This window comes from Micropterus salmoides, unplaced genomic scaffold, assembly GCF_014851395.1.
Source record: "Micropterus salmoides isolate LMB-PRFRI ecotype aquatic unplaced genomic scaffold, ASM1485139v1 Ms_hic_scaffold_2274, whole genome shotgun sequence".
Lineage (NCBI taxonomy): Eukaryota > Metazoa > Chordata > Actinopteri > Centrarchiformes > Centrarchidae > Micropterus > Micropterus salmoides.
Window position 1 is genome coordinate 5,981 of NW_024041456.1, and position 23,279 is coordinate 29,259.

General features: G+C 40.9%; 1 pseudogene; it reads right to left on the bottom strand.

The window, feature by feature from the left end:
• Positions 1-577: 577 nt before the first annotated feature.
• LOC119917847 lies at positions 578-21,882 on the bottom strand (annotated as a pseudogene).
• Positions 21,883-23,279: the final 1,397 nt, after the last annotated feature.

A 23,279-nucleotide genomic window follows, 5' to 3' on the forward strand; every position in this document is an offset into this window, starting at 1 on the left:
CAATTTAAATATGGACGTAATAACATTTCAGGCTTGAACATTTTTGTCAATATGGACATGTTAAAGCTCAAGTTAGCTGGTGCAAGAATATTGAACTAAGCTAAGTTTAATTTGCAAAGTGAAACCTGATCAGAAAAATCACAGGTGTGAAAGGTTTCCTTCCTTTGTACACCATGAATGATGTTTTAAAGATTCACAGTGCTTCCCAATGGTGTGACCACGATACATTTAATATTTAAGATTAGATTATCATGAAATCAAACCCTCTGCATTATTTTCAGCATTAGCCATTCCATATATTTAAATGTTGTAGTTACACCTCAATATGGTAGTATTCATTGTCAGTGGCGGAGTCCGCCATTTCCGCCCCAGATTCAAATGGCCAATGGACACAATCCATGTCTGCTAACCCAGCCTTTCCCTACTGATGTTGCTTCATATTAAAAGCCTTCAACTGAGGAAACACAGCGTGGCTTTTATTGTGAAACAGTCACAGAGAGCGTAATGTATTTGTCACCAGGGTTAGTGCTGACAATGATCGCAAAATAAGCCAGGACTGAACTCTTACCGATTATAGCTTTAACATGCTGATTTATTTATTCAATCATGATGAAGAGTCACTTGTTGCACAATAAGGTACCTGAATTCTTCAATTTCACTTATAATTTCTTATTAACATACATTTTAGATAGTGTTCCTGGAATTAAAATATAGTCTATATGCTACTATCAATAAACAATTTCCCAAAGTTTAGAAGCTATTCTTTTTTTTTTTTTTTAAAGAAAACATAGAAAAAGGTAAAAATTTGATTCTTTTCTTTGGGACACAACCTCTTTTTTTGTGCAAGAATGCTACTCACACAATTTGCAGTGGCTATCTGTACAAAGCCACCTCTATATTGTACTATATGATAATGCAGTAGTGTTATTTCCTTCTCTAGTTATTGATGATACACAGGGTCTGACCTTCAGTGTCCGTCAGTACTTGGCAGATAACACACACACACACACTTTTGTCACAGGGGGCAAAGATTGTGAGATGTCTTTCTTCCATCCTGGGTTGATTTTCCCAAAAGCATGTGACAGAAATAAGACTTTCATTTCCACCATCAAGCAAGCCAAATCCACATTTACTGGTAGAAAGAGGGGAAGAAACCAATTAGCAGGAGACATGGCATCTCCTGGTGATATCAGAGTCAGGATGTTCTTGGGGAAACCACCCAGGTCGATTCTGATGTGTCTATGGCTGCACTGCCACTGTGCTTCTGCAGCTAATGAGCGTCTGATATTCAGGTTGGAGTGAATATGTGTTTGTTGAAATGCTCCTCTTGAAGAGGATTCTGCAGCACACTGTGTCATATCTGGTGTTAATTAAAAAATACCCAATTATTGCTGTGATGTTTTGTGAGCAGCAGTGAAAAGGCAGCCCTTCTCTTCTTCGTCACTAGGTCAAATTGTTTGGCTGAAAGACACTTTTGTAGAATTCAGTTTTTGGCCATTGTACCTCCAATGTCACCATTAATCACCAAGCAAAGGCCGTGTGTGTGTGTGTGTGTGTGTTTGTGTTTGTGTGTAAGTCTGTGTGTTATTCCTTGACGAGTCGATAGATGTGGTGCTGTGCGCCGTGCTCACTGTTGGACACCTCGAACACACATGCCATACACAGCAAGGTCTCCTGAGTGTCTCTGTTGCTCACAACCTGGACACACACACACACACACACACACACACACATGCACGCACGGAGAGGAAAGAAGGGATAAAAAATGTTTTATAATGTGTAAAGGTTGAATATGTATGCACACTAAAAAATAACACTCCTTTATCTGTACTATGACACACAGACTGATGTCCTCACCAGCAGAATAGTGAAGTTCTCCAGCACACTGTTCATCATGTATTTCTCAGGCAAGTGTTTGAGCTTATGGATGAAGTTGATCATGTATTCACACATCGGAGAGCGGTTGATTCTGTAGACGAAGCGCCCGTTTTCAAACCGCGCGTACTCCGTCTAAAATGAGAGGGGAAATCGTTAAATAAAATTTTAATAACTGACCACATCAAGAGTTGTTTAGTTTCTTCTGTGCATCCGGCCTGAAAAAACAACCTTGATGATGTTGCAAGGGGTTATTTATATCAGGATTTATACATTTAGAGTAGAAAGGATGTGGTGCAAAGCAGCAGAATAGAGTTGGAAAGAAAGACCCGCGAATTTACAAGGCGGGGGGGGGGACTATGAAGTTGCATTGTGGGATGTGTGAGATCCAGTGTTTTTTGTGCTTGTCTCATATGTGGTGATAAAAGTCAGGATATCTCAGCCTTTGCTGTCCTCATTTTGACCTTTCTTTATGAAATCTCAGTCAAGTCTCAGTAGCACAACTTTATGGATGTACAACACTAAATCACTTGAGTAGTTTTAATATGGTTTTCTATAACAACTTGTGAGCCCCTGATTTCAAGCATCTGTTTCCTGAAAGATTTGAATGGCAACATTTTTCCTTATTGCATATTCGTCAAAAAGCATATGAAGGACCTCAAGTTAATACCTGACTTTGAGTTCCTCCAGTTTTTTTGCTCAACCACAGTGTCTAAATATATTTGAAGTGAGTTTATGTGTAAAACCCATCACTTTCTGTGAGTCAGAAAATCTTCAATGACATGGGGTTTTAAGGCGGGCAAATGTTAAACTTCCATGAAAACAGAGCACAGCAGACATTATGAAAATATCCTAGATTACTACTGTAAACCAGAGTGCACCACAACAATTTGTATCCATCCTCACCTCCACCTTCTCGACCACCTGCTTGCCGAAGGAGCAGACCTTGGTGGAGCAGGTGATGGTCATGTTCTCTGAGCTCTCGTATTGGCTGGTGACACCGTAGAAGGCCCCAGGGTCATCCTGCATGTTGTGATTAAGGTCCGCCTGGAAAACACAGACCAACGACATTACTACCTACACCATTAAGGACAGTACAAATGTCACTACTCAAACCCATGTACACTCCCAGAAACACGAGAAAGAACATGAAAGGCAGCGCCGGCCGCTTTCTACTAAAGTAAGCCAACAGTGCCCTCTGCTGGTAGCTCAGTCACTGAGCCATAAAGTGCTCAAACTGCAACTTCTTTAGCATCAGGACAACTGACTGGATCCCCTTATTACACTGCTAAAACTTACATCAAAAGGTCAACTGCTAGTCTAAAATACATCTGTCCTAATTGGGCCGCATGTGGAAAAAATTATGTGAAATAGTAGCTCAATTTCCATCAGGTGAAGGGACAAAATAATCAGTCAATTTGCCTCTGGATCTCTAATGATCTATTGTTTACAGGTGCAGAGTGGTGTGCTGGTCTGGCCTGTTTGAGACTAAACCAATCAGCTTCTCATTACTGTAATTATTTTTTGCAGTACGTTCACGTCTGACATAATGATATAGTCATTGTCCATTTCAAATCACACCTAGTAGGTGGTAGCTGTTTGTAAAAGTGTTTTTCAGCACTGTGAGCACCACTGACAAAATTCTATTCCCCTTCATTGTATCGGGGAGGAGGCAGAAATCTTAGAGATGGTGAAAATATGTGACGCTGCAGTTTGGATGAACTGATCCTTTAAAACAGCTGTATTTTTATCCAAGCCTTTGGTAGCAGATTTGTTCATGCGTAATGTGACTTTTGCAAATATATATAAAGAGATACTAATCTACTTTCTAAAAACACTGGACGATACACTACAATGCAAAAACAATATTCTTTTTGTCACTGAAGTTGTTTCATCAGAGCAGTGAGGACATGCTGCACCTGGATTACAGGCTGAAAGAAGTTGAGAGGGGTTTGTACTGTTTGTAATGAGTTCTCTGAGGGGCACTGTGTGTCTCAGGGCTGAGAAATCACGCACACACATACACACCATATGCTAAGTCACCCACTTGTACATTCATTCACACGCACACACACACAAACATCAAACTGTGCTCTATTAAAGCACCAGATTATCAGAAATACGCTCCATTGTGGTAGATCAGAGAGCTTTTTAATTAAATTCAGAGGGGAGGCTCTCTACACGACACACAAACACACACACACACACACACACACACACACACACACACACACACACACACACAAAGTCTCTTTGTTTGTTTTCATGCTACAATCAAATCTCATCACTTCTACATTTATTGTATACTGAACCCACTTGCAGGCTTCTGCCCTCCTCTGCATAGTGTAAGGAATGGATTACATAGCTGCAATCTGTCTGCTGTATGTAAGATGCAATTGTTAGCACGTCCTGATAACTAACTTAACCAAGGGTTACTTCCAAAGCCAAGGAGCATTCCACATTAATATGTGGAGTTACAAGCATAAGTAAAAAATAAATAAATAAAAAATAAAAACCTTCACAATAGCTCATCTCCTCTGTAGTATTTCCCCTCTGTGTGAAAGCCAGCCCTGGATGCTATCAGAGTTAAGAATGATGTTAGTGACAGCTCTGTCTTGCTCTTTATTAGATCTGGACAAGTTTACACTCCAGCTACCCCTGCCAATGTTACCTGAGGCAGTGTTTCCTTCACACATTGGTAAGTTCTCATCCTAAAAGCCTTTTCGCTTGTAACATCAACAGTGAAACATACGGTTTAATAATACAAACAATAAAGCACAACTCTAGCTAACTTTTGTCTTGCTCTAGTACAGGACTGGTCTTACATTGTTTCTTATTATACTTGTAATACTTACTAGTTCTACATTGCAATAAACTGTTTCTTTGTTTCCTGTCTTCTACATGGAGCTTTCACAGGGGAGGATGCTGACTTTTTGCCTCAGTCTTTTAGCACAATATCATGAATGTGGGTGGCAAGTTCCATTTTAAGGCCGTTTTACAGGCTTGTTGTTTTAAAATGAGTCTGCGGGATACATGGAAAAGTCAGCTGCTGTTGGCATTCTCAACCAAGTAATGCAGGCAAATCTGTCAACGTTAAACTACACAGGCTTGTTCTATGTGCTGTGCAAAAAAGCAAAGTTTGACAGGCGCAGCAACAGTAACAGAGCTTTTACTCCACCATTTCAAAGCAAACTCAAAAAGTGACTCCATTATGACATAGCCAAATGTAATGCTGTAAACTGAGTGCGAGACTGTCCAAAGAAATATTTAAGTAAACATACAATTTAAGCCAGGATTTAAGTCCTAGACCAATTTGAAAGATCATAAAATCTGGCTTGTCACATGTCAACCACTTGAGAAATGAAGTCTGAGACTCTTATTAGACTATTTGATTAGATTGATTATTCTGATAGAAAATAAATGAAAGTGTGTGATTCATACTGTTGGTATACTGCAGCTCTGAGAAAACAGTAAAGTGACACACACACACACATGTGAAGACAGAGCAACTTGTGAGTCAGGAGGTGAGCAGGTGTTCAAACAAAGCGACTGTGCTTTCATCAACCCACCACCTCCATATCCCAGGTGGAAAGGCAGAACGTGTACACACACACACACACACACACACGCACACACACCTGTAAATACAGACAAAGGCATGGCACTGGGTGGAAAAATACAGGGAAAAAAGTGTGTTGCGTGCTTACCCTGCTGACTGATGACCAAAAGCATTTCCAAAAACAAAATTAAGGAAAAAAAGTATAATAACAGTATTTTGTAAATGTTGAAACACTATCCGAGGCCTCGCTCATTTTGGATGGGTGTGAATCTGGTATAGAGAGGAAACAATATGAAAACAAACTCTCGTGTGAACAGGAAGTAGGCAGGAGTGTGTCTGCTCACCCAGAACTTGATCAGGTAGAAAGCGTTTTGCGGGCCTTTGCCGAACAGCTCCTTGAGGCCGCCCTTCTTCTCGGGGAACTTGTCGTAGATCTGCCTGATGTCCACACACTCCAGCAGGGGGTCGCTGTAGCTCGGGCTGCTCTGGCTGATGTGCACAAACAGGTGCTTGTTGTACTGAGGGGAGGGAAACAGCTGAATTAGGCAAAGACTGACACAGAAAACGTGTAGAGAGATAGAGAAGAGCTGATCTCACCCAAGGTGAAACAACAGCAAAAGAGAGACTGACAGAAACAACACAGTGGCTGAGTCCGAAATCCCCACTCATTCACTACTCCCTACCCACTATCTAGGGAGTTGTATGTAGAGGCCTATATAGTGAGCGCACTCGCATTATTAAAACAACACTTTCGTTATTTTGGCGCCGTTAATTACATCATTGCCGTCTGACAATCAGTTTTTTCTATCAGCGCAATGCATGACACTGACATGACACTAACACTGATGTGAGCAATGTACATTAAGAATGCAATAATAAAAATGTTTTGTAGTGAAGGAAATACATCTGAGGTGTTTTTAAGGCTTAACTAATGCGCACAGTGTGTTTTACTGAGAAACACTGATTGTAAACATAACTCTTTACAAGAAAACTCCACAAAGTATGTTTAACTTGGGGAGTACATTTTTTCAAAACCGAGAAGAAAAATTAGACCCAGGTCTAGGGCTTTGAAAGAATAAAGTGTTCAAATAGCAAATTTGAATTATAACTTACATTATTAACAAGCTGTAGGTTAAAATGTCAAAGTTTTAAACGACTTGTATAGTTATTATGTCACAAAAAACACTACTGTAATAATGTATTATTGAATTGAATTGAATTTTTTTGGAAACTAACTAGGGATTTGACATTCTCCAAAAGCACAATAACAAGCAACAACGAAGTTACTAATTTATTCTCTTAGATTTGTTCATGTAGAAACAAGATATATTTGTGATTATAAGCTCCTCATGAGTAATACTATGCTGACCACCAATACACACCTGGACTTTATGGAAAATAATCAGCCACTGTAAATATCAATCAAATGTGATCAGAAAAATCCCGATTAGATATTTTTCTCAAATCATTCAGCCCTTCCTCCTCAGGTTGTAAAGTAATTCCTGATTTTCATGTAACCATTACCATGCACGCGACTGTAGTCACCTTTGTCTTTGGGTACCATTTTAGCTACATGATATATTTTCATTGCAATGAAATGTTTTTACCTGTGAAGCCCTCATTTACGGTAATGTACAATTATGCAGGTAATGTGACACATTTTGACAACAGAGCCTTTTTCAGTGTCAACATTGAACAGTTTGAGGTTTTTAACTGTCCAAACAGAAAGCAACAAGATGAATGCCAGCTGTCTGTGAGCCCGAGGTAGAAAAATGACAGGGAGTCCACAGTGTGGCAGGATGACAGATAGGCTGAGCAGACAGAGAGATAGAGCTTTACAAAGGTTATTCATACTAGGATACGCACAAAGGGCTTTAACGCTGTTCTCTGCTGTGGGGTTATCTGTCATCTCTGTTTACGGGACAATAGGGAGTGCTTATTGTAGACTGATGCTCTGTGTGTGTGTGTGTGTGTGTGTGTGTGTGTGTGCGTGGTACTCACTGCCTCCTGGTCCCTCTGTGTCTCCAGGAAAGATGAAAACTCCACCAGTCGTAGTTTGGTGGTGCCAATGGAGCGACCCTGCCACGCCGGCTCTCTGTGTGTTTGGGGCGCAGCGGGAGGCTCGTAGCCTAGACAACACACACACAGTCTTTTTAACCTTGCTTCACCACTGTCATCATGTACAATCATCCTATTTAACCGTGTTAGCAGTATGCTAGCATTATTCTTTGCTACAAACGTGAAAACTGTGTGCCATTACTGGAGTCTCATGGACAAAGCCCGACTGAGGTGAGGTTGCAGCGCTGAAAAGCACTTAACAAAAGTAGATGTAAAGGGGTAACAATGATGAGGACGCAGTGAAAACTCTTGGACACTGAATCAAAGCTCACGCAATCCATTTCGCTTTGTGGTATTCCAAATGACAGCTGCCATCGCACACTTTGAGTAAAATTTACAACCCTGCAGATGTTAAAAATGTATTGTGAAATATCAACAATGAGTCAAGTGACAAGTTGCTTTCCTTAAATTCCTAAAATGCAGCTTTTGTTGACCCATACTGTAGTTAGTCACATAGCCGGATAAGCCCACTTGTGAGCCCTACAGTAAGAATGGGCAGCATGTCCATACTAAAGTCTCGCAAAGCCTGAAACTGAAAATTTTATTCTCCTCACTTTTTGACTGAGAAAATATGTCATTGATACAACGATTTTAGATAATGGTTAACAAAGCCTTTCTTTGTATCTGATAGAAGTGAAGTGAAATTATAAATAATTGTTGGTGGCCAACAACACAAGTAGCACACCAATCAAATTACATTGTCAGTGAAAATTTACACCCCCTGGAGAACACTAATGTATGGGACGCTATCACGATGCTGCTACAATTATTATTATTACTAGTCCTATTATCATAATCATTAATATTGATATCATTATTGGTATCGTTATTCATTTTCATTCATATCTGTACCACTACCACCATTACTATTGTTATACATTGGCTGCCCACCCGGAGTCTAGGTTCTTCTGTTAAAAGAAAGTTTGTCCTTGACTGTGTCACCAAGTGCTTGCACATGTTGGATCTCTGTAAATAATATTACAAAGGGTGCAGTCTGGACCTGCTCTATATGAAAAGTGCAATGAGGTACCTTCTGTTATGAATTGGCCCTTATATAAATAAAATTGAACCGAATTGAAAAACTGAAAGTGAGAAAAGTCAGATTGACACCTTTTCATCTTTTTGACCTCTTCCCAAGACAAACCTCAGGGTGCACTGGAGACCTGGGTGCCCAGAGAGAGTGAAAAACCACCCTGTAGAGAGCCAGTAGCCTAAATGGTAGGAGAGAGGACCGCCTGTTCGCTTTACAGAAAGGAGATAATTGTACCGTGGTCCCTCTCACCTGAGATTGTGGTGGTCCCTGCTGTCTGCACAGAGTAGGCTTGCTGAGAGAACGGCTTGATGCTGAGAGAAACAGAGACACAGACAGACAGACAGGAGGGCATTAAAAGGGCTGAAAGAAGACAGACACAGTAGGGCCAGTCACATTGTACCTACATTATACAGAGAGGAACTCTGTTCGCTGTCTTGTATGAACAGTAGCAGGAGCACAAGGTCAAGAGCGTCTCTGAGTTCAGTAAAAGCTATACCAGCCCCATTTACTACCATTATCATCATCGTCACATGGTCATGTAACAGCAGCTGGAAATGAAACCAAAAGGGCGTGAAGGATCCTCACTAGCCATGTGAACAGAAACGAATGCAAGATATGGAAACACCACCAAATTTGGTTTCTTACATATCAGCTGAGATCATGCCTGATGGATGCATGAACAGACACAGCCTGGTGTGCATTTTGAGGTCATGAATGTGTTTTGTCACTTCAGATGGTCCAAGTGTGAAACATGACAGATAATTGGATGATTACCATGGCACAACTATACGTTTGTCCCCGGCCAATCACATCTTTCTGTCTTTTACATAGGTGACCATTAACGTGCCAGGGGCCCACTGCACTGTTACAACTGACAGTACCAACAACAAATGTTTACATTATGTTGAACCCATTATAACCTGGAACCACTCATCACTCATCATCAGTCATCACTGAACGATGTAGGTGGACTTTGCCCTTTTCCTTCCCACTTGGTGTAAAGTGTAAAGTTATCAACAGTGACAGTCTGAAATGTTGTCTTACACACATACGTTAGGTATAAAAAAACAAAAGCAGATCACTAACTAGCTTAGCGGCTACCAAGAGAGTTAGAACAGCTGAGCCTTTAGGGTAAACTGAATTCAGTTTATCAAAGCAGTGACACAATTCAAAGCTGAAAATCAGTAACTAGGTTAGAGTGTGACTTACTCTTCTGTGGTAGAGCTGGACTGTCCTCCAGGAATCATCCCCTGCCACAGCTGAAAATACACAAACACACACACACTTTAATACACTGGACTGAGGCTGTATACCATGAATGCAATACAATGTGTGTGTCTGTGTGTTGGTGTGTGTACCAGGACTTCAAACTCAGCATATGTGGCCACCAGATTGTATAAAAAATTATTATTCTTGTTCTTGTGTCTCCTGTGTGTGTGTGTGTGTGTGTGTGTGTGTGTGTGTGTGTGTGTGTGTGTTACCTGTGCATTGCTGGGGAAGCTGGCCCGTACTATTCCAGGCAGGAGCTTGCTGTGTATGGCGGTGGCTGAGACAATCTGAGCGGAGGACATAGAGGAGATGCTCTGCAGAGCCTTCTCCTTAGCATTCTGGTCCTGCACGGCAACAAACACACACATTATCATCATCATCATCATCATGAGTACACTTCTGGTCCTATACAATCTAAACCCAAAGTGAAAGCAAATATCAGGGCACTGCACAGCGGCAAAAACAAAAGTTATGAAGAACAATTTGAATTATCATTGCTACCAAAGGCCTGAAGGGAAAAATCATAATAGCTGTCATTCTCCTCCTAGCTGTAATTATCTGACTGGTTGTGAGGACATTGGCGCCTCCTTATACTATCTGATTATACAAATTGTAATACAGCAATTTGAGTAAACTGCCCAATATGGAGCAGCTCATTTGCCAACAGTACAACACTGGAAAACAGCAGAGGCACTTAGAAATTGGAAGCTTTGTTTGTGTCTTCTAAAGGAACTTAAGAGCTAAAACGTATTTACAAATGATAAGACACTGATTAAAAAAGCTGCAGGAAATATCAGTAAATACTCCAAAAAAAAAACAGGACACTCAAGTATTTGCAACAGTTTAATGCTTTTGATGATGATCTTGACGATCAGAGCTCCCCAGGCTGAGCCGGGGGGGGGTAAGGGTAAGGCCTTGTCAACTTTAACCTTTTAGATACCAAAAGGTTCCTGCTGGAAGTGGCTCACCTGGTTAACATGGAATTAAAGAGTTTGACCTTGCTTTGTCATTCAATCATCAGCAAAAATCCAACAGTAATCAGTGGGCGACCATATGTGTAGTTCATGTCTAAATTCCCTGTTTTGTCTAAAGCTGGCTCTCAGGTATATTGAAGATGATTTAGTGAATACACCTTTCTCTGTATGTTTGGGTGTGGTGATCTGGCTTGTGGCCCGGGGGTGGGGGGTGGGGGTGGGCGGACGGTGGAAGTCATAGCAACAACAGTGTTGAGCGTTGAACACAAAGGCGTGCAGCAGATCTAAATGTGCTTCACACACCACAGTGAACATCATTGATCGGGGGATCAGGGCAAAAAGTTCCATGTTGAAGATTTACAGTAAGCTTGAACTTGTAGGCTCATTTGTAACATCTGAAATCAATGCAACATGAAACTCAAAAACAGCTGAATGAAATGGAATTAGACAGTCTGCAATAACTGGAGAATTGCTAATTGGCAGCTTCACTCAAGTTAATTGGCACTGAGAGAAATCTCTCCTCCTAGGGGAGGTAATAACATTATAGGAGATACCGAGATGGGAATTATGTTGGATTTTCATATTAAATACCGGGAACCATATGGGTTAGATAACATCCTTGACCTGAACTCATTTCTTTGAAACGACCAACCCATATGTTTTGGTTTTAATGTGAAATTCAGCAGCAGGGAAAGGCTCTTACATCACGTTCCACTGGACAGAATGACTGTACAGCATTTTTCGATGTGTTATTAGTAAATCCATGATATGTAGTGCTGAGAAAATCCATTTATCACATTAGTTTTTTTTTTAGATAATTTATTAATCAAGTAATTAATTTACTGAAAGACGGGTTGGTGTTATTCTATATTTTCCTTACTGCCAACAAGTCCCATGAAAAGACAGAAAGCAATGTGTCAGTCCAGCTCTCAGTACTTTTCACCTACATTCCTGTGTCTGTGACTCTCAGACCGTTCATCTCCAATGAAGCCGCAAATTCTTTAAAACCGGGTCACAAATCTAAAGTTTCATATGGTGGTCAATATAGTTTTTAGCAAGTGTTACTAAAAACAGGAGTAAATGGTGCATTTGTTGGGGACTATTTTCAGATGTGGATGAATACACATTTGGTGCCATAGTGAACATTTGGGACGGAAGGTCGGCATATGTGAGATTGACTCCAAATAAATACAATGCCCATGTTCACGGTGATGGAAGAACATGTCACCTGGTGCAACAGTGTGGCTGATGGATGTGTTTTAATAGATTCTGGACAATAATGAAAGTCTAGAGGCAGGGGGAGAACAGATATCAGTCTGTGGATACACACACACACACACACACACACACAATACTAGGATCAATACACTGATCCTTGGTTTTGTGGGAAATTAAAATTGATTATAAAAATATTCCACAGATTGATTGATAATGACACTTTTAATTAGCTGTAGGCATAATGATCTACTCTATAATAAAAAGCTGTAATTAATACTGTCTTTCAAAAAGTCAAAACGTGGTAGCTAGGATCGCATCATCATCATATTAGGCGTTTCCTTTTTATTCAGTTACAGAACAGTCCAACGTTGACATGCCCAAATGTAAATATCAGAGGAATTTAGGTTGCGTCCCCCATTTTGTATGTAGCTTAGAATATCTCACGTTACAAAATATTTTTTATTAAACAAAGTGTATAATGACACATTTCCATTCTGCTACATTGAACCATTTTTACAACAGAATGTGATTCCTAATATAGTTTTGAAGAGACTATGCACATATACTGAATCAACAATAGCACTTTAGTATCCTGTATGATCGATCTATATTGACTCAAATAACCTTTATTTAAATTGATAATTTAATCAAACATCTGTAATTTCTTTTGACAGCAAACAATTCAGCTTCGCTTTGTTTCTATTTGGCATTCTGACTGCTCTTTGCGGAAAACAAGCGCTCCTTTGTTGCTTTATATTAAGTTAATTACGACCAACAGAGAGGAAGAAAAAGAAAGGGGGAGAGAGGGAGGAGGATACATGGAGGGTAAGAGATTAATAGACCAAAAGGAGGGTGGAGACAGTGTAAGAAGAGGGAGGCAAAAGGAGAAGAACAAATGAATGTATGTATGGCTATAAGAGAAGAAGGAAGGGAAGGGGGTAAAAACCTTAGCGGGCCCAATTAGACACCTAGGATACTGGAGTCACTGTGACAGGCATCCTTCCAGCCACGGTGAAACGTTAACAAGCAAGGGACAGACAGAGAATTCAGATTGCTTTTGTGCATTATGTGGTGAAGTAGAGAAAGTAAAATGGTTCCTAATGATGCCTCAATATGCTTCAGGACAGCTTTATTTCCTATCTATTTAAACAGCAATGTTCTACATTTTCATGGTGCCAATTGCTGCACTGAACTGTCCAAAAATCCCTTGTTTGTCAATGTATTAAACACTGTTTTTCCTTATGGTTTCTGTTAAAGTGGTTCAAGTGTCTGTAGGTGGAGGATTTTTTCAAAGAACCACCGAACACTGAGTGTAAATGCTCTGGATTACAATCCTCCTTACCTTTAATTTGGATTGAAACTCCCTGGATTTTCTTCTGGCTAAGACCTGGATATGACTGGATACCTGAGAGGAGAGGAGAGGAGAGGAGAGGAGAGGAGAGGAGAGGAGAGGAGAGGAGAGGAGGAAGGGGGTTGGAGGGTAGAAAAGAGAAGAGGAATGACCAAACAGTGAGTTGCCATGGTTATGAAAGGACTATTGCCACACTGGAAGGAAACACACATACACACACAAACTACTCCCCTGACAACAGTGAATAGACCCATCTATGCACATCTTTTGAGAGAGCAAAAAGACACCTGGGAACATGGGCCAAGAACTAAGATACTAAGATGACACTACATACAGATGGTGCCACCCTATGTTCTGTCAAGAAATCGAAAACAAATGTATTTCACAGGGTAAACAGTGATCTTTTAATAGAACATACTATTGAAGAGCACAAAAGCCCAGAAATATTTCTAAGTTGCTTCTGCTGTATAACATTACACATAAGCACACCAGCATTCTCGGGTGCAACAACCATGATGAATGAACTTCTGAAATTGACTTCAATCCAAGAACTCCACAGAAATCAATCACAATCACCTACACACGGTAGCTGTTGGGCTCCATTAGCACCCATAACTCTGAGCAGTCAGTGACATCAGTGTCAGTAAGTAAAAGTGTTACTATATGGACAGCAATGTAATAATGTGATTTTCTTGTATGGTTGCTAACATTGCATGTTTAGTGTAGCTGCTAACTGTAGCTATAGCCAGTAACCTTGTGTTGCCTGACTCTTTCTAGTAGTACAAAGAAGTCATGTTTGGTTGTCGTGCATTTTAAATTATGTATTATTATTAATTATGTTATAATATCTTTACCAGTAAAACACTGATGCAAATGTGTGCATTTCAGGGAAAGTGCAGGCTGCCAACACAGCCAGCTGTTGCTGGCAACTGTGCAGAGCATTGGGCTGCAGTTGAACTTAATACTGTAAAGTGTGAAAGGCAACTGTTTAAAACAGTTTCTGTAAGCAGGAAAGTGACATTTTGTGCAAACTTGGGAAATATTCTACATGTTTTTGTAAATATAAAAAAAAATTAAAAAATCAAAACCAAACAAATGATAACCTCACAGATCTTGCAAAATATCACTTAACCATTTTGTTTATGGTATTAAGTAAGACCACCTTTCAAGTTTTTCCCGATTGATAAAAAAAAAAGGACACATCTAATCTTAAGTGCAGCTTTAAATTGCTTTCATTTTTCGCCGAAACCATTGACCATTACAGTTCAGCTTTTCTTTTGATCACTGCGGTTAGCACCATTTCCCTCATTATATCTGTATAATGTGATATGCTGTGATGTATGCTGTAGACAGTATGATTGGATTTAATGCACACTCCCATTATTACCTGTTTCCTTGTCCGCGTCTTGCCTGTTCGGAGCTTGATGTATCTGGCTATCAGCTCATTTCGACCTGGAGGGAAAAGACACAGAACATACTGATGAAACATGCATGCAACATACACACACACACACACACACACACACACAAGCAGAAATCATATGACCCCGACAAACAACTTAGTGCCTGATTTAGTGCTGTTGACCCAGCGACCCTGTGAGTGCAGTTTCACAAAGTAGTGTTGTAATCACCGATACCCCTGTTGCTGTAGCCCTCCACACATACACACACTAACATGCACATACACAGCATCACACACGCCATGGCCCTGAATACACATGACCCAACAATACAGGCATTCATGCAGACCGGCCGTCCCCTGATTAAAGGAACCAGCAGCCCAGCTGTACCCATGCTATGCACATATGCGCGCTCACACACACACACACACACACACACACACACACGCTTACAATGCTGAATAATTCAACCCATTCAATAGGGAGCACAGCAGACTCAGCATGACCTGGCTAGTATAGATTAGAGAGAGGGAGAGAGAGAGAGAGAAAAGAAGCAGAAAACAACAGCGTCACATTCAGAAAACCTGTGACAGAGAAGTGTGTGTGTCAAAATTCAAAGATGGTGGTTAAATATTTTATGAAATTATGTAATTTGACTGTTATTCCATTTGCTAACAAGCATGTCTGGGGCTCTGTGGCTTAGTTTGGTTCGTCTCCTGGCCTGTTTTCTGTTCCAACCAAGTGGAAAACCAAAGTCAGGCCAGCTGGCCAACTGATGGTCAAGATCAGCACAAAGCCAAACCTCTACACACTACCCAAATGGCTCGCAACAATAGCCCTAACTAACTAGCAGATGGTGTGTGTGCATGTGTATTTGTGCGTGTGTGTTCTGACCAATCCCACTCTCATGGAGATAGGGAGCTTAGACTGATAAAATCTACAGCTCCCCATGCAGGTGTTTTCCTTCTAGCAGTCAAAAGCTGCCACTGAAGCAGCACACATGCAAACACACACACATATATACATGCATGAGTGCCAACACACACACACACTCACAGAGTGAGTCCTGGCTGTGGAGGCTGACATCTGACTCCAGAGGGGCCAGCTGGTCTTTCTAGGAGGCTTAACGGTGAATTATCATCCTTCACTAACCCTGCGGCACACATCCCTCACTCTCGCCCTCCCTCTTTCTCAAAAACTCTCCAGCAAACACACACACACACCCTTGCTCCCTCCATCCATCTATCCTCTGTTCTGGCTGTTATTTTTCCCCCCCTCCTCTTTCCCTCTTATAGTGAATGGGCTTCCCTTCTGCTCCCTCCCTCTTCCTCTCTCTGTCTCTCTCTCTCCCTCTCCACTTGCCCAGTGAAAGACTTCAAGGCCAAAGTCAGATGGTCATTAACCGTGACGAACAGAAGCACCCCCGCTCTCCCTCTCTCTGTCTCCAGGCTGAAGCCACTCTGTGTGCAAGCAGATACTGAGGGAGACAACGCACTCGAAAAAACACAGAATTCTCATGTCAGTTCTGTGATTTTGGGAGTACTCAGTGAAGACTCGAGAGCAAGAAAGAGCACAAAAAACATGAAGCAGACAAGAGGCGACAATATCATCAAAATCAAAAAGTGGCTGAATTTACAGTGAATGTGAATATGAGGTCCAAATGAGGTGATGAGAGGAGGACATGTGACTGAAATGTAATACTTTCCACTAGGCAGCAGCATGCAAACACCACACAAGAAACAAAACATCAATGATTTGTCTCTTGGCATTGTGAGAGCACAGACGCTTCCTGTACATTGTTTTGTCCTGTTTTCTAAAAAAAACAAGAAGCATTACTGTAGTAGTTTACTGTCTCTCAGTTAGCAGAGTGATTAAGAGCTTCAGCTGCTTTACAGAATAGCTCAAAAACCCTTTCAGAGTAAGTCCAAAGCCTTGCTGACTGTGCTCGCTAACAAGGCTGCAGTGCTGTGGCAGGTATTGTTGTGTACCCCGGGAAGACCTCAGAGAGCACAAGGGCCAAACTCTGGCCCGGAGCCTGGGTTCATCAAATGGCAGGTAGGAGTTTGTGCTGATTTCAAAATCCACAGGACAACTTAAGTAGTTCAGCGGGATTCCTCCCAAAGACAACCTGTCAATCATGCAGCATTCAAAAATGAGACATCTCTTGTGGATTTTGTCTTAATTGGAGTTTCTGGCACACTTTTAAGGTCTCTTAAGGTACAATGGCTCAAAACATCATCGCTCCTCCTACTGCACACAGTTAATCCTTCATTTCTTACAAACAAGCTGCCACTTCCTTTGATAAAAGTAACTGAACACTGGATATGTTTTTGCTGCCAGACGATGTCACCTGCAGAGTACAACATGTGGTGACATAACCTAACAAAAAAGATCAGCCAACAGCAGTTACAGTGGCTGCAAATGTGACTTATTTAAAAAGAGAATAAAGGAAAACCTTGGGATACTTGGGTCAGATGAAGACCTTTCCCCTTGTTGTGTGTGTAAGTGCCTGAAGAATGTTCTCTGTGACTAGTTTTATAATCCTTAAGAGGACCTTAAGGTTCATAGAAATTAACTGTATGTGAAACTGAGCAAACACGTGGCGTCTGTATTCATTTAAGGCTGGGTATTACTTGAACATTCAAGGCAAATCCCAATACAATAACTGAGTTTCAGCACGGACCCCAAAACAATACTTTCTTCGTTACCTACGTTTGGGGACCATCAACATGTTTTGACCCTTTTTGATTTAAAACAATTTTTTATCTTAACCATGGATCACATGATCACCCGTCTTGTGTCTTTCCTTTTTTTTTTGTTGCCAATTTACACATTCAGCAGACGCAGAGCAACATTAGGCTTCTTTACTGTTTTGGTTCAGTCTCATCTGATCTCATCAACCCTGTTTTGAGCAACAGCAGACAGCTGTTTTGACAGACAGACAGTGTAAGTGACTGGACGGTGAACACAGTGGAGCATTTTTTTACTAAATATAAAAATGATTCCAGGTTTAACAAAATATGCTTAACTGCTTAATGTTTGCAATAAAATAAAATATAGTCTCAAATAAGAATATATAAGTTTCTGAAAGGACACTTCGGAACAAATAATCAGTAAAACACATTTGAAGCCTACTTTAGATACTTCACACTTTTAATCAAGTCTTTGAATACATACCAGACAGTATTCAAAGAATATTGAGGCTCAGTACTACTTAAAATAACATAGATTCGAGTTAGAAAATTTGATTGTGTTGAGTACTCCGATAGAAATGTTTTTGTTTTTTTAAAGGATCAAAACCAATGCGGCAGCAGTAACCTTTTTTATTCCACACATTCTTCTTCCCTGTAAAAAAAAAAAATGGCACCTTCTGTACCCACAATGCAATGCAAGCACAGACAAATTGGCCCTAGATTCGGGTGTGTTAAACCAGTAGCGACTAATGTACAGACTAGGGCGGGCGTTACAGAGTTCTGGTAAGCTCCCTCCTTTCAAACTCCACACCCCACTAATTTTATTTTCAAAGTTGTACTCTTCAGCCCCAATCGACTTATGTGACATCACTTGAGGCAATGTTTTTTCATGTAGCTCCCTCTGGACCCACTAAAGGCTTTATACAACTGTTTACACGTGCAGTAGTATTCCCCAAGACCTGCAAAAAGAACTGTATAAAGGCGAAATCCACTGATTTTTCACATGTTCACCTAAGAGAATGTCTTTGCATTAGCTCCTTCAAAATAAATGAAATTCAGAGCTGAGAAACCAGTTCAACTTAAGTTTCTTTTGTGACATTGTCAGCATGCAGACTGAAAATAAGCCCTTTCAGCCCTGATGAAGGGTGTGACGCAACGCCTCTAGTTAGAGGAAATTCAGGTTCAGTTTTCATTAAAAGGGAACATAGGCATGTTTTATGCAATATGACAACAGTGGATGAAGACTGTACTGAAGATGTTGATGGGAGATTTTTGTAGTCTGCGTCACTGCCGCAGCATACACTTCCTCCATTACCGTTCACAGTATGTTGTAGCCTTCTGTAATACATCTGTTTTGAACATGTCCCTGATCGCAGCTTAAGGGACAGAGAAGGTTGTATACTGACTTTCATATCTGTCTAGTAGATCCATATGATGTTTCTGTAGGGGACAAAGCCACAGGCCATTATGTCGTACCTCTGCTGTACCTTTGCAAAGGATAATTGCACTATTATTCACCTTTTCATTCTCTCTGCCTTTTACACGCATCCATTTCAGATTTTTCTACGATTCTCTCCCACTAAGTTCCTCCCAGCACTTTTGCACATTTTCCACCTCTTCTTTTCTATTTCAGTCCATTTCCCTGTAGCCAAGGGGGGTATTTTAGATCCACATAGGTTCTCTCCCTGTTAGATATTACCTCTTTCTTTTCTGTGGGAATACTCACCCACCACTCATTTTACCTTTACTATGATGCTCATTGAAACCACAAAACCACCATTAATGACACTGGGGTTTGGATTGAACAGCAAAGAAAATAATGCCAAGTAAGTTTGTGCGTACAGTATGTTGCTTTAACGTAAGTAGAAAGACATAATTGTGCTTTTTCCTTGCAAAAGAATGAAGCAGCATTCATGAATCAAAATGTGAACATGTCCTATTCTGTATGCATTATGAGCCAAAAATAAAAACAAACTAGATGCTGTCTCATAATTCTAGTTTGCACAGATGTTCTAGTAACAATTAAAACCCCCTGGTCTCTACGCCAAACGCTGCTCATCCCTTCTCGCCATTTCGCCTTTCCTGCTCTGCTGCTGAAACAGACACCGTCTAACTCAATTAGGTCACAGTGATAAACGTGTCAACAACCTGGACACATGGTCAACAAGGTGAACAAACAGTGCTGAGTATGCCATAGAGGCAGAGAAGATTGTTAGAGTTAGATTGATTGATTGATTGGTGACTGATCAATAACACAAAATTTTAAATATCAGTTCTGTATGTCAGCAAGTCAGTTGTTGTGGCCAACAGTATGTGGATACACATGTCCATAACATACTGTTGTGCACTTGTGGACTGGGACTGTTTATCTGTTTTGGCCCCCTTTGTTCGAATGAAGAGAAAAATGCTGCAGTATGCACTGCTATTTTAGTTGATAGTTTGGTTTAAGGTCGTCAAAGCTACATTAATTTATATTTTTGGCCACTTGGGGGCTGTGGAACAAGCTGTAAACACAACATTGACATATTATCACCATATAATGGTGTTAAGGTTAACGTGTTAGAAAACAGTTGCCTATTTATACATCCAACAGACACAGACCAACATTAGGATTCTTTAGGAATTGTCACACAACCACACCTGAGGGAAATACCTGGCTTTTTAGTTGTTAAATGCCCCGTTATGTTCATAAGCCAGAGGTCAACTTTGTCAGCTGTTCGGCCCTTTGGGTCTAGAAAAGCATTTTTCCAATTATTATAATTATTATAATTATCATTATTATTTGGTGCTGGACCAGTAGTGTACAGTGAGTTCATTCACAGAGGGTTTTTTCACTGATTACAGCTCCTGCTGCTGCTGGAAATGAGGATGATGAGAGCATTAAGAGTGAACTAAAACAGTAACGTTGTGGGCGTAAAATCAAAATAAACAAAATGACATTACAACTGAAGTTTCAAGTGGGTTTGTCCTACAAGCAACACTTTTCACATCCCACATTTTAATGTAAAAACATTGTTTAGTGGAGCTTTGAAGAGTAGTTTTGAAGAACTTGACTGGCCGGCACAGAGGCCTGACCTCAACCTAACTGAACACCTTTGGATGACACGCCACACACTGCGAGCGGCCCACCCAGCATTAGTGCTTGACCTCATTAATGCTACAATGACTGAATGGGAGAGTCAGCGTATACATTTGGTTGAAATCTTCAGGTGTCCACATACTTTTGGCAATGTAGAGTGTGTTCATCAAGGTCTTGAGGCATGACTCCAGCAAGTGTGCAAGGGATTTAATTTAATACTCAGAAGCCTAAAAGTCAAGTAGTATCATAAAGAAATCACTAGAGTGCACTCTGCATACAGAAAGAGAGAAAATGAGAAGAAAAAAATGTGAAAGAGTGATAGAGAGAGGGAGGGAAGCGCAGCTGGTGGCACCCAGAGGACCATCTGTTCATCACTCTATTAGTTCACGCACACGCACATAAATACATATACTCTGTCAGTGTCACGCTCATTCTCAGATGCACACACATACACATGGTGCACCTATAGCTCACCTCTATTTCCTCTCTTTTAAAGTTCACCTTTCTTTCCTGTGTCTCTGACACTCGAGGCCCTGTGAGACGGCCCTCACACACAGTCGTCTACCTATAATTCTCACAGTCTGACACACCACAGCGCAGACAATCACTGGATGTGTTATATCACTGGTTTAAATAGTGTCACACTCTTTAAATATGGTTCATATAAATACACAAAAGTGTCTGCTATGCAAAAACTGAACTTCATTTAAAATATCCCTCCTATATGATAAAGATTAGCAACCAGGGATATGTCAAACACTCAAACAAATACAGTGCATCACACAATCATCATCACAATCATTTCAATTGAATATTTTGGTTTTGACACTGTTGAACTGTGAACAAAACCAATGAACCAATTGAAAATGTCATCTTGATCATGATTGCTTTTCCACTATTTTCTGGCATTTTATAAAATAAAGCTTCCCTTCTTCAGTGACTCATAGCAGTTTACACCCAACTTCTTTCCGTCTCCCATCACCGTACATCTTTCCTTCATCTGACAGTATAATCTTCCTCCTTCCACAGGGCGGGTAGATGGCCAGGGCCTCCTGAAAGCTCTGTTCAATGTCGGGGCTCCAGACCCCCTCAGGGTCCGTCCATGGTCTTATCCCTCCTGAGTCACTCAGTCTGTCCATGTCCTCCCTGCACTCTCACTTCCGCTCCAGCTACTGCGCTCCATACCAGCAGCTACGTTAACTACCTGACCTGTGAAGAGCTAATAGTAAACTCAAAGTAACTTTAATACCAATGGCATTAACTAACTCGCAGTGATGACAGCCAGCTGGGGTCAACAAGAAACTGAATGCTAATGCTAATGATGCTTCGACACTGGTAATGCCAAATGCTAAATAAAAATAATACTAAACAAATCTGGTAGACTGTAGACAACTCATGAAGATGGCCCGCAATCCAACGTCAGACAGCAGGAACCCTAAAATGGAAAAAAAAGACAAAGAAAATCAAAGAAAGTATTGTATTAGCAAGCAACTATAGTTTTGCCACATGGTTCTGGCTACTAAAGTTCATAACGATTTTAAATGTTCACTCGTGCCATTTGTGCAAACATTTGTGGCTCCAACGCACTGCATTGTAAAAATGTTTAACAGCTCAATAGAACAGTTTTAATTTTAATTTCCAGCAACACAAAGCAACAGAGTTTCACAAGGCAACCCAAGCCACATGCTAAGGGGCTTTTTATTTCAAATGGAAGACACTTTACCTACTTTACTTTACTATAAGTTGTCAGGTCTACAAGCTTTCCCAGGATTTCACACATGTCATCACCACATCCCAGAATTTCATTTCAGAAAACAGGGCAAAATGAAAATGGGCCGCTCTCCTCTGATTCACGCTGATATTAAGTCTGTATTTTCCCAGAGAATGTTTTCTAGTGCAGCTTCAAGTTCTGATCACACACAGTAGGCCTGTATCCCAGCTGCTAAAGGGAAATTATTGCTTCTTTTCATGTAGGAAATTGCCTATTTTGTTAAACTGTTATGGTAGCCCAACATCAAATCCACATGCACATAAGTGGAGCAAGTGAATGAGGGACTGACGGACAGACAGACAGACAGACAGGCAGACAGACAGACAGACAGGCAGACAGGCAGATAGACAGACAGACAGGCAGATAGACAGACAGACACCACTACTACACACAGCTACTAGCAGATTTAGGAAGAAAAAAAGAGAAGCTGAAGGGGCTTGCCAGCTGCCTACAATTCTTCTAAAATCCCCCACGGTAAACAGCAGGGCTGGCGCAGTACACACCACGCTCACACACCAACATATGCACACACACACACACACACAATTACAGTGCCAGCTCCTTGGGCGAAACATGTCATTTTGTCTGGCTTCTACTGTCACACTTCCCATGCTCTGTCCCTTGCCACAGCCTGCACAAGCCTGCAGGTGAAGTGTATGTCAGTGTGTGTATACTGAGTGTGTGTGTGTGTGTGTGTGTGTATGAGTGTGTGTGGTGTGTGTGTGTGTGGTGTGTGTGTGTGTGTGTGTGTGTGTATGTGTGTATACTGAGTGTGTGTGTGTCTGCTGGCTAATTTTAACACAATTGCTCTTGACAGTGTGCACGCGCACACATGCAACTGAAGCATGTAAAGCAGCAGGCAACACTTTGGACACATTTGAACCTTGTACGCACACTTGGGCCCAACTCAACGCTTTTTAACACTGGGGGAAAACACTG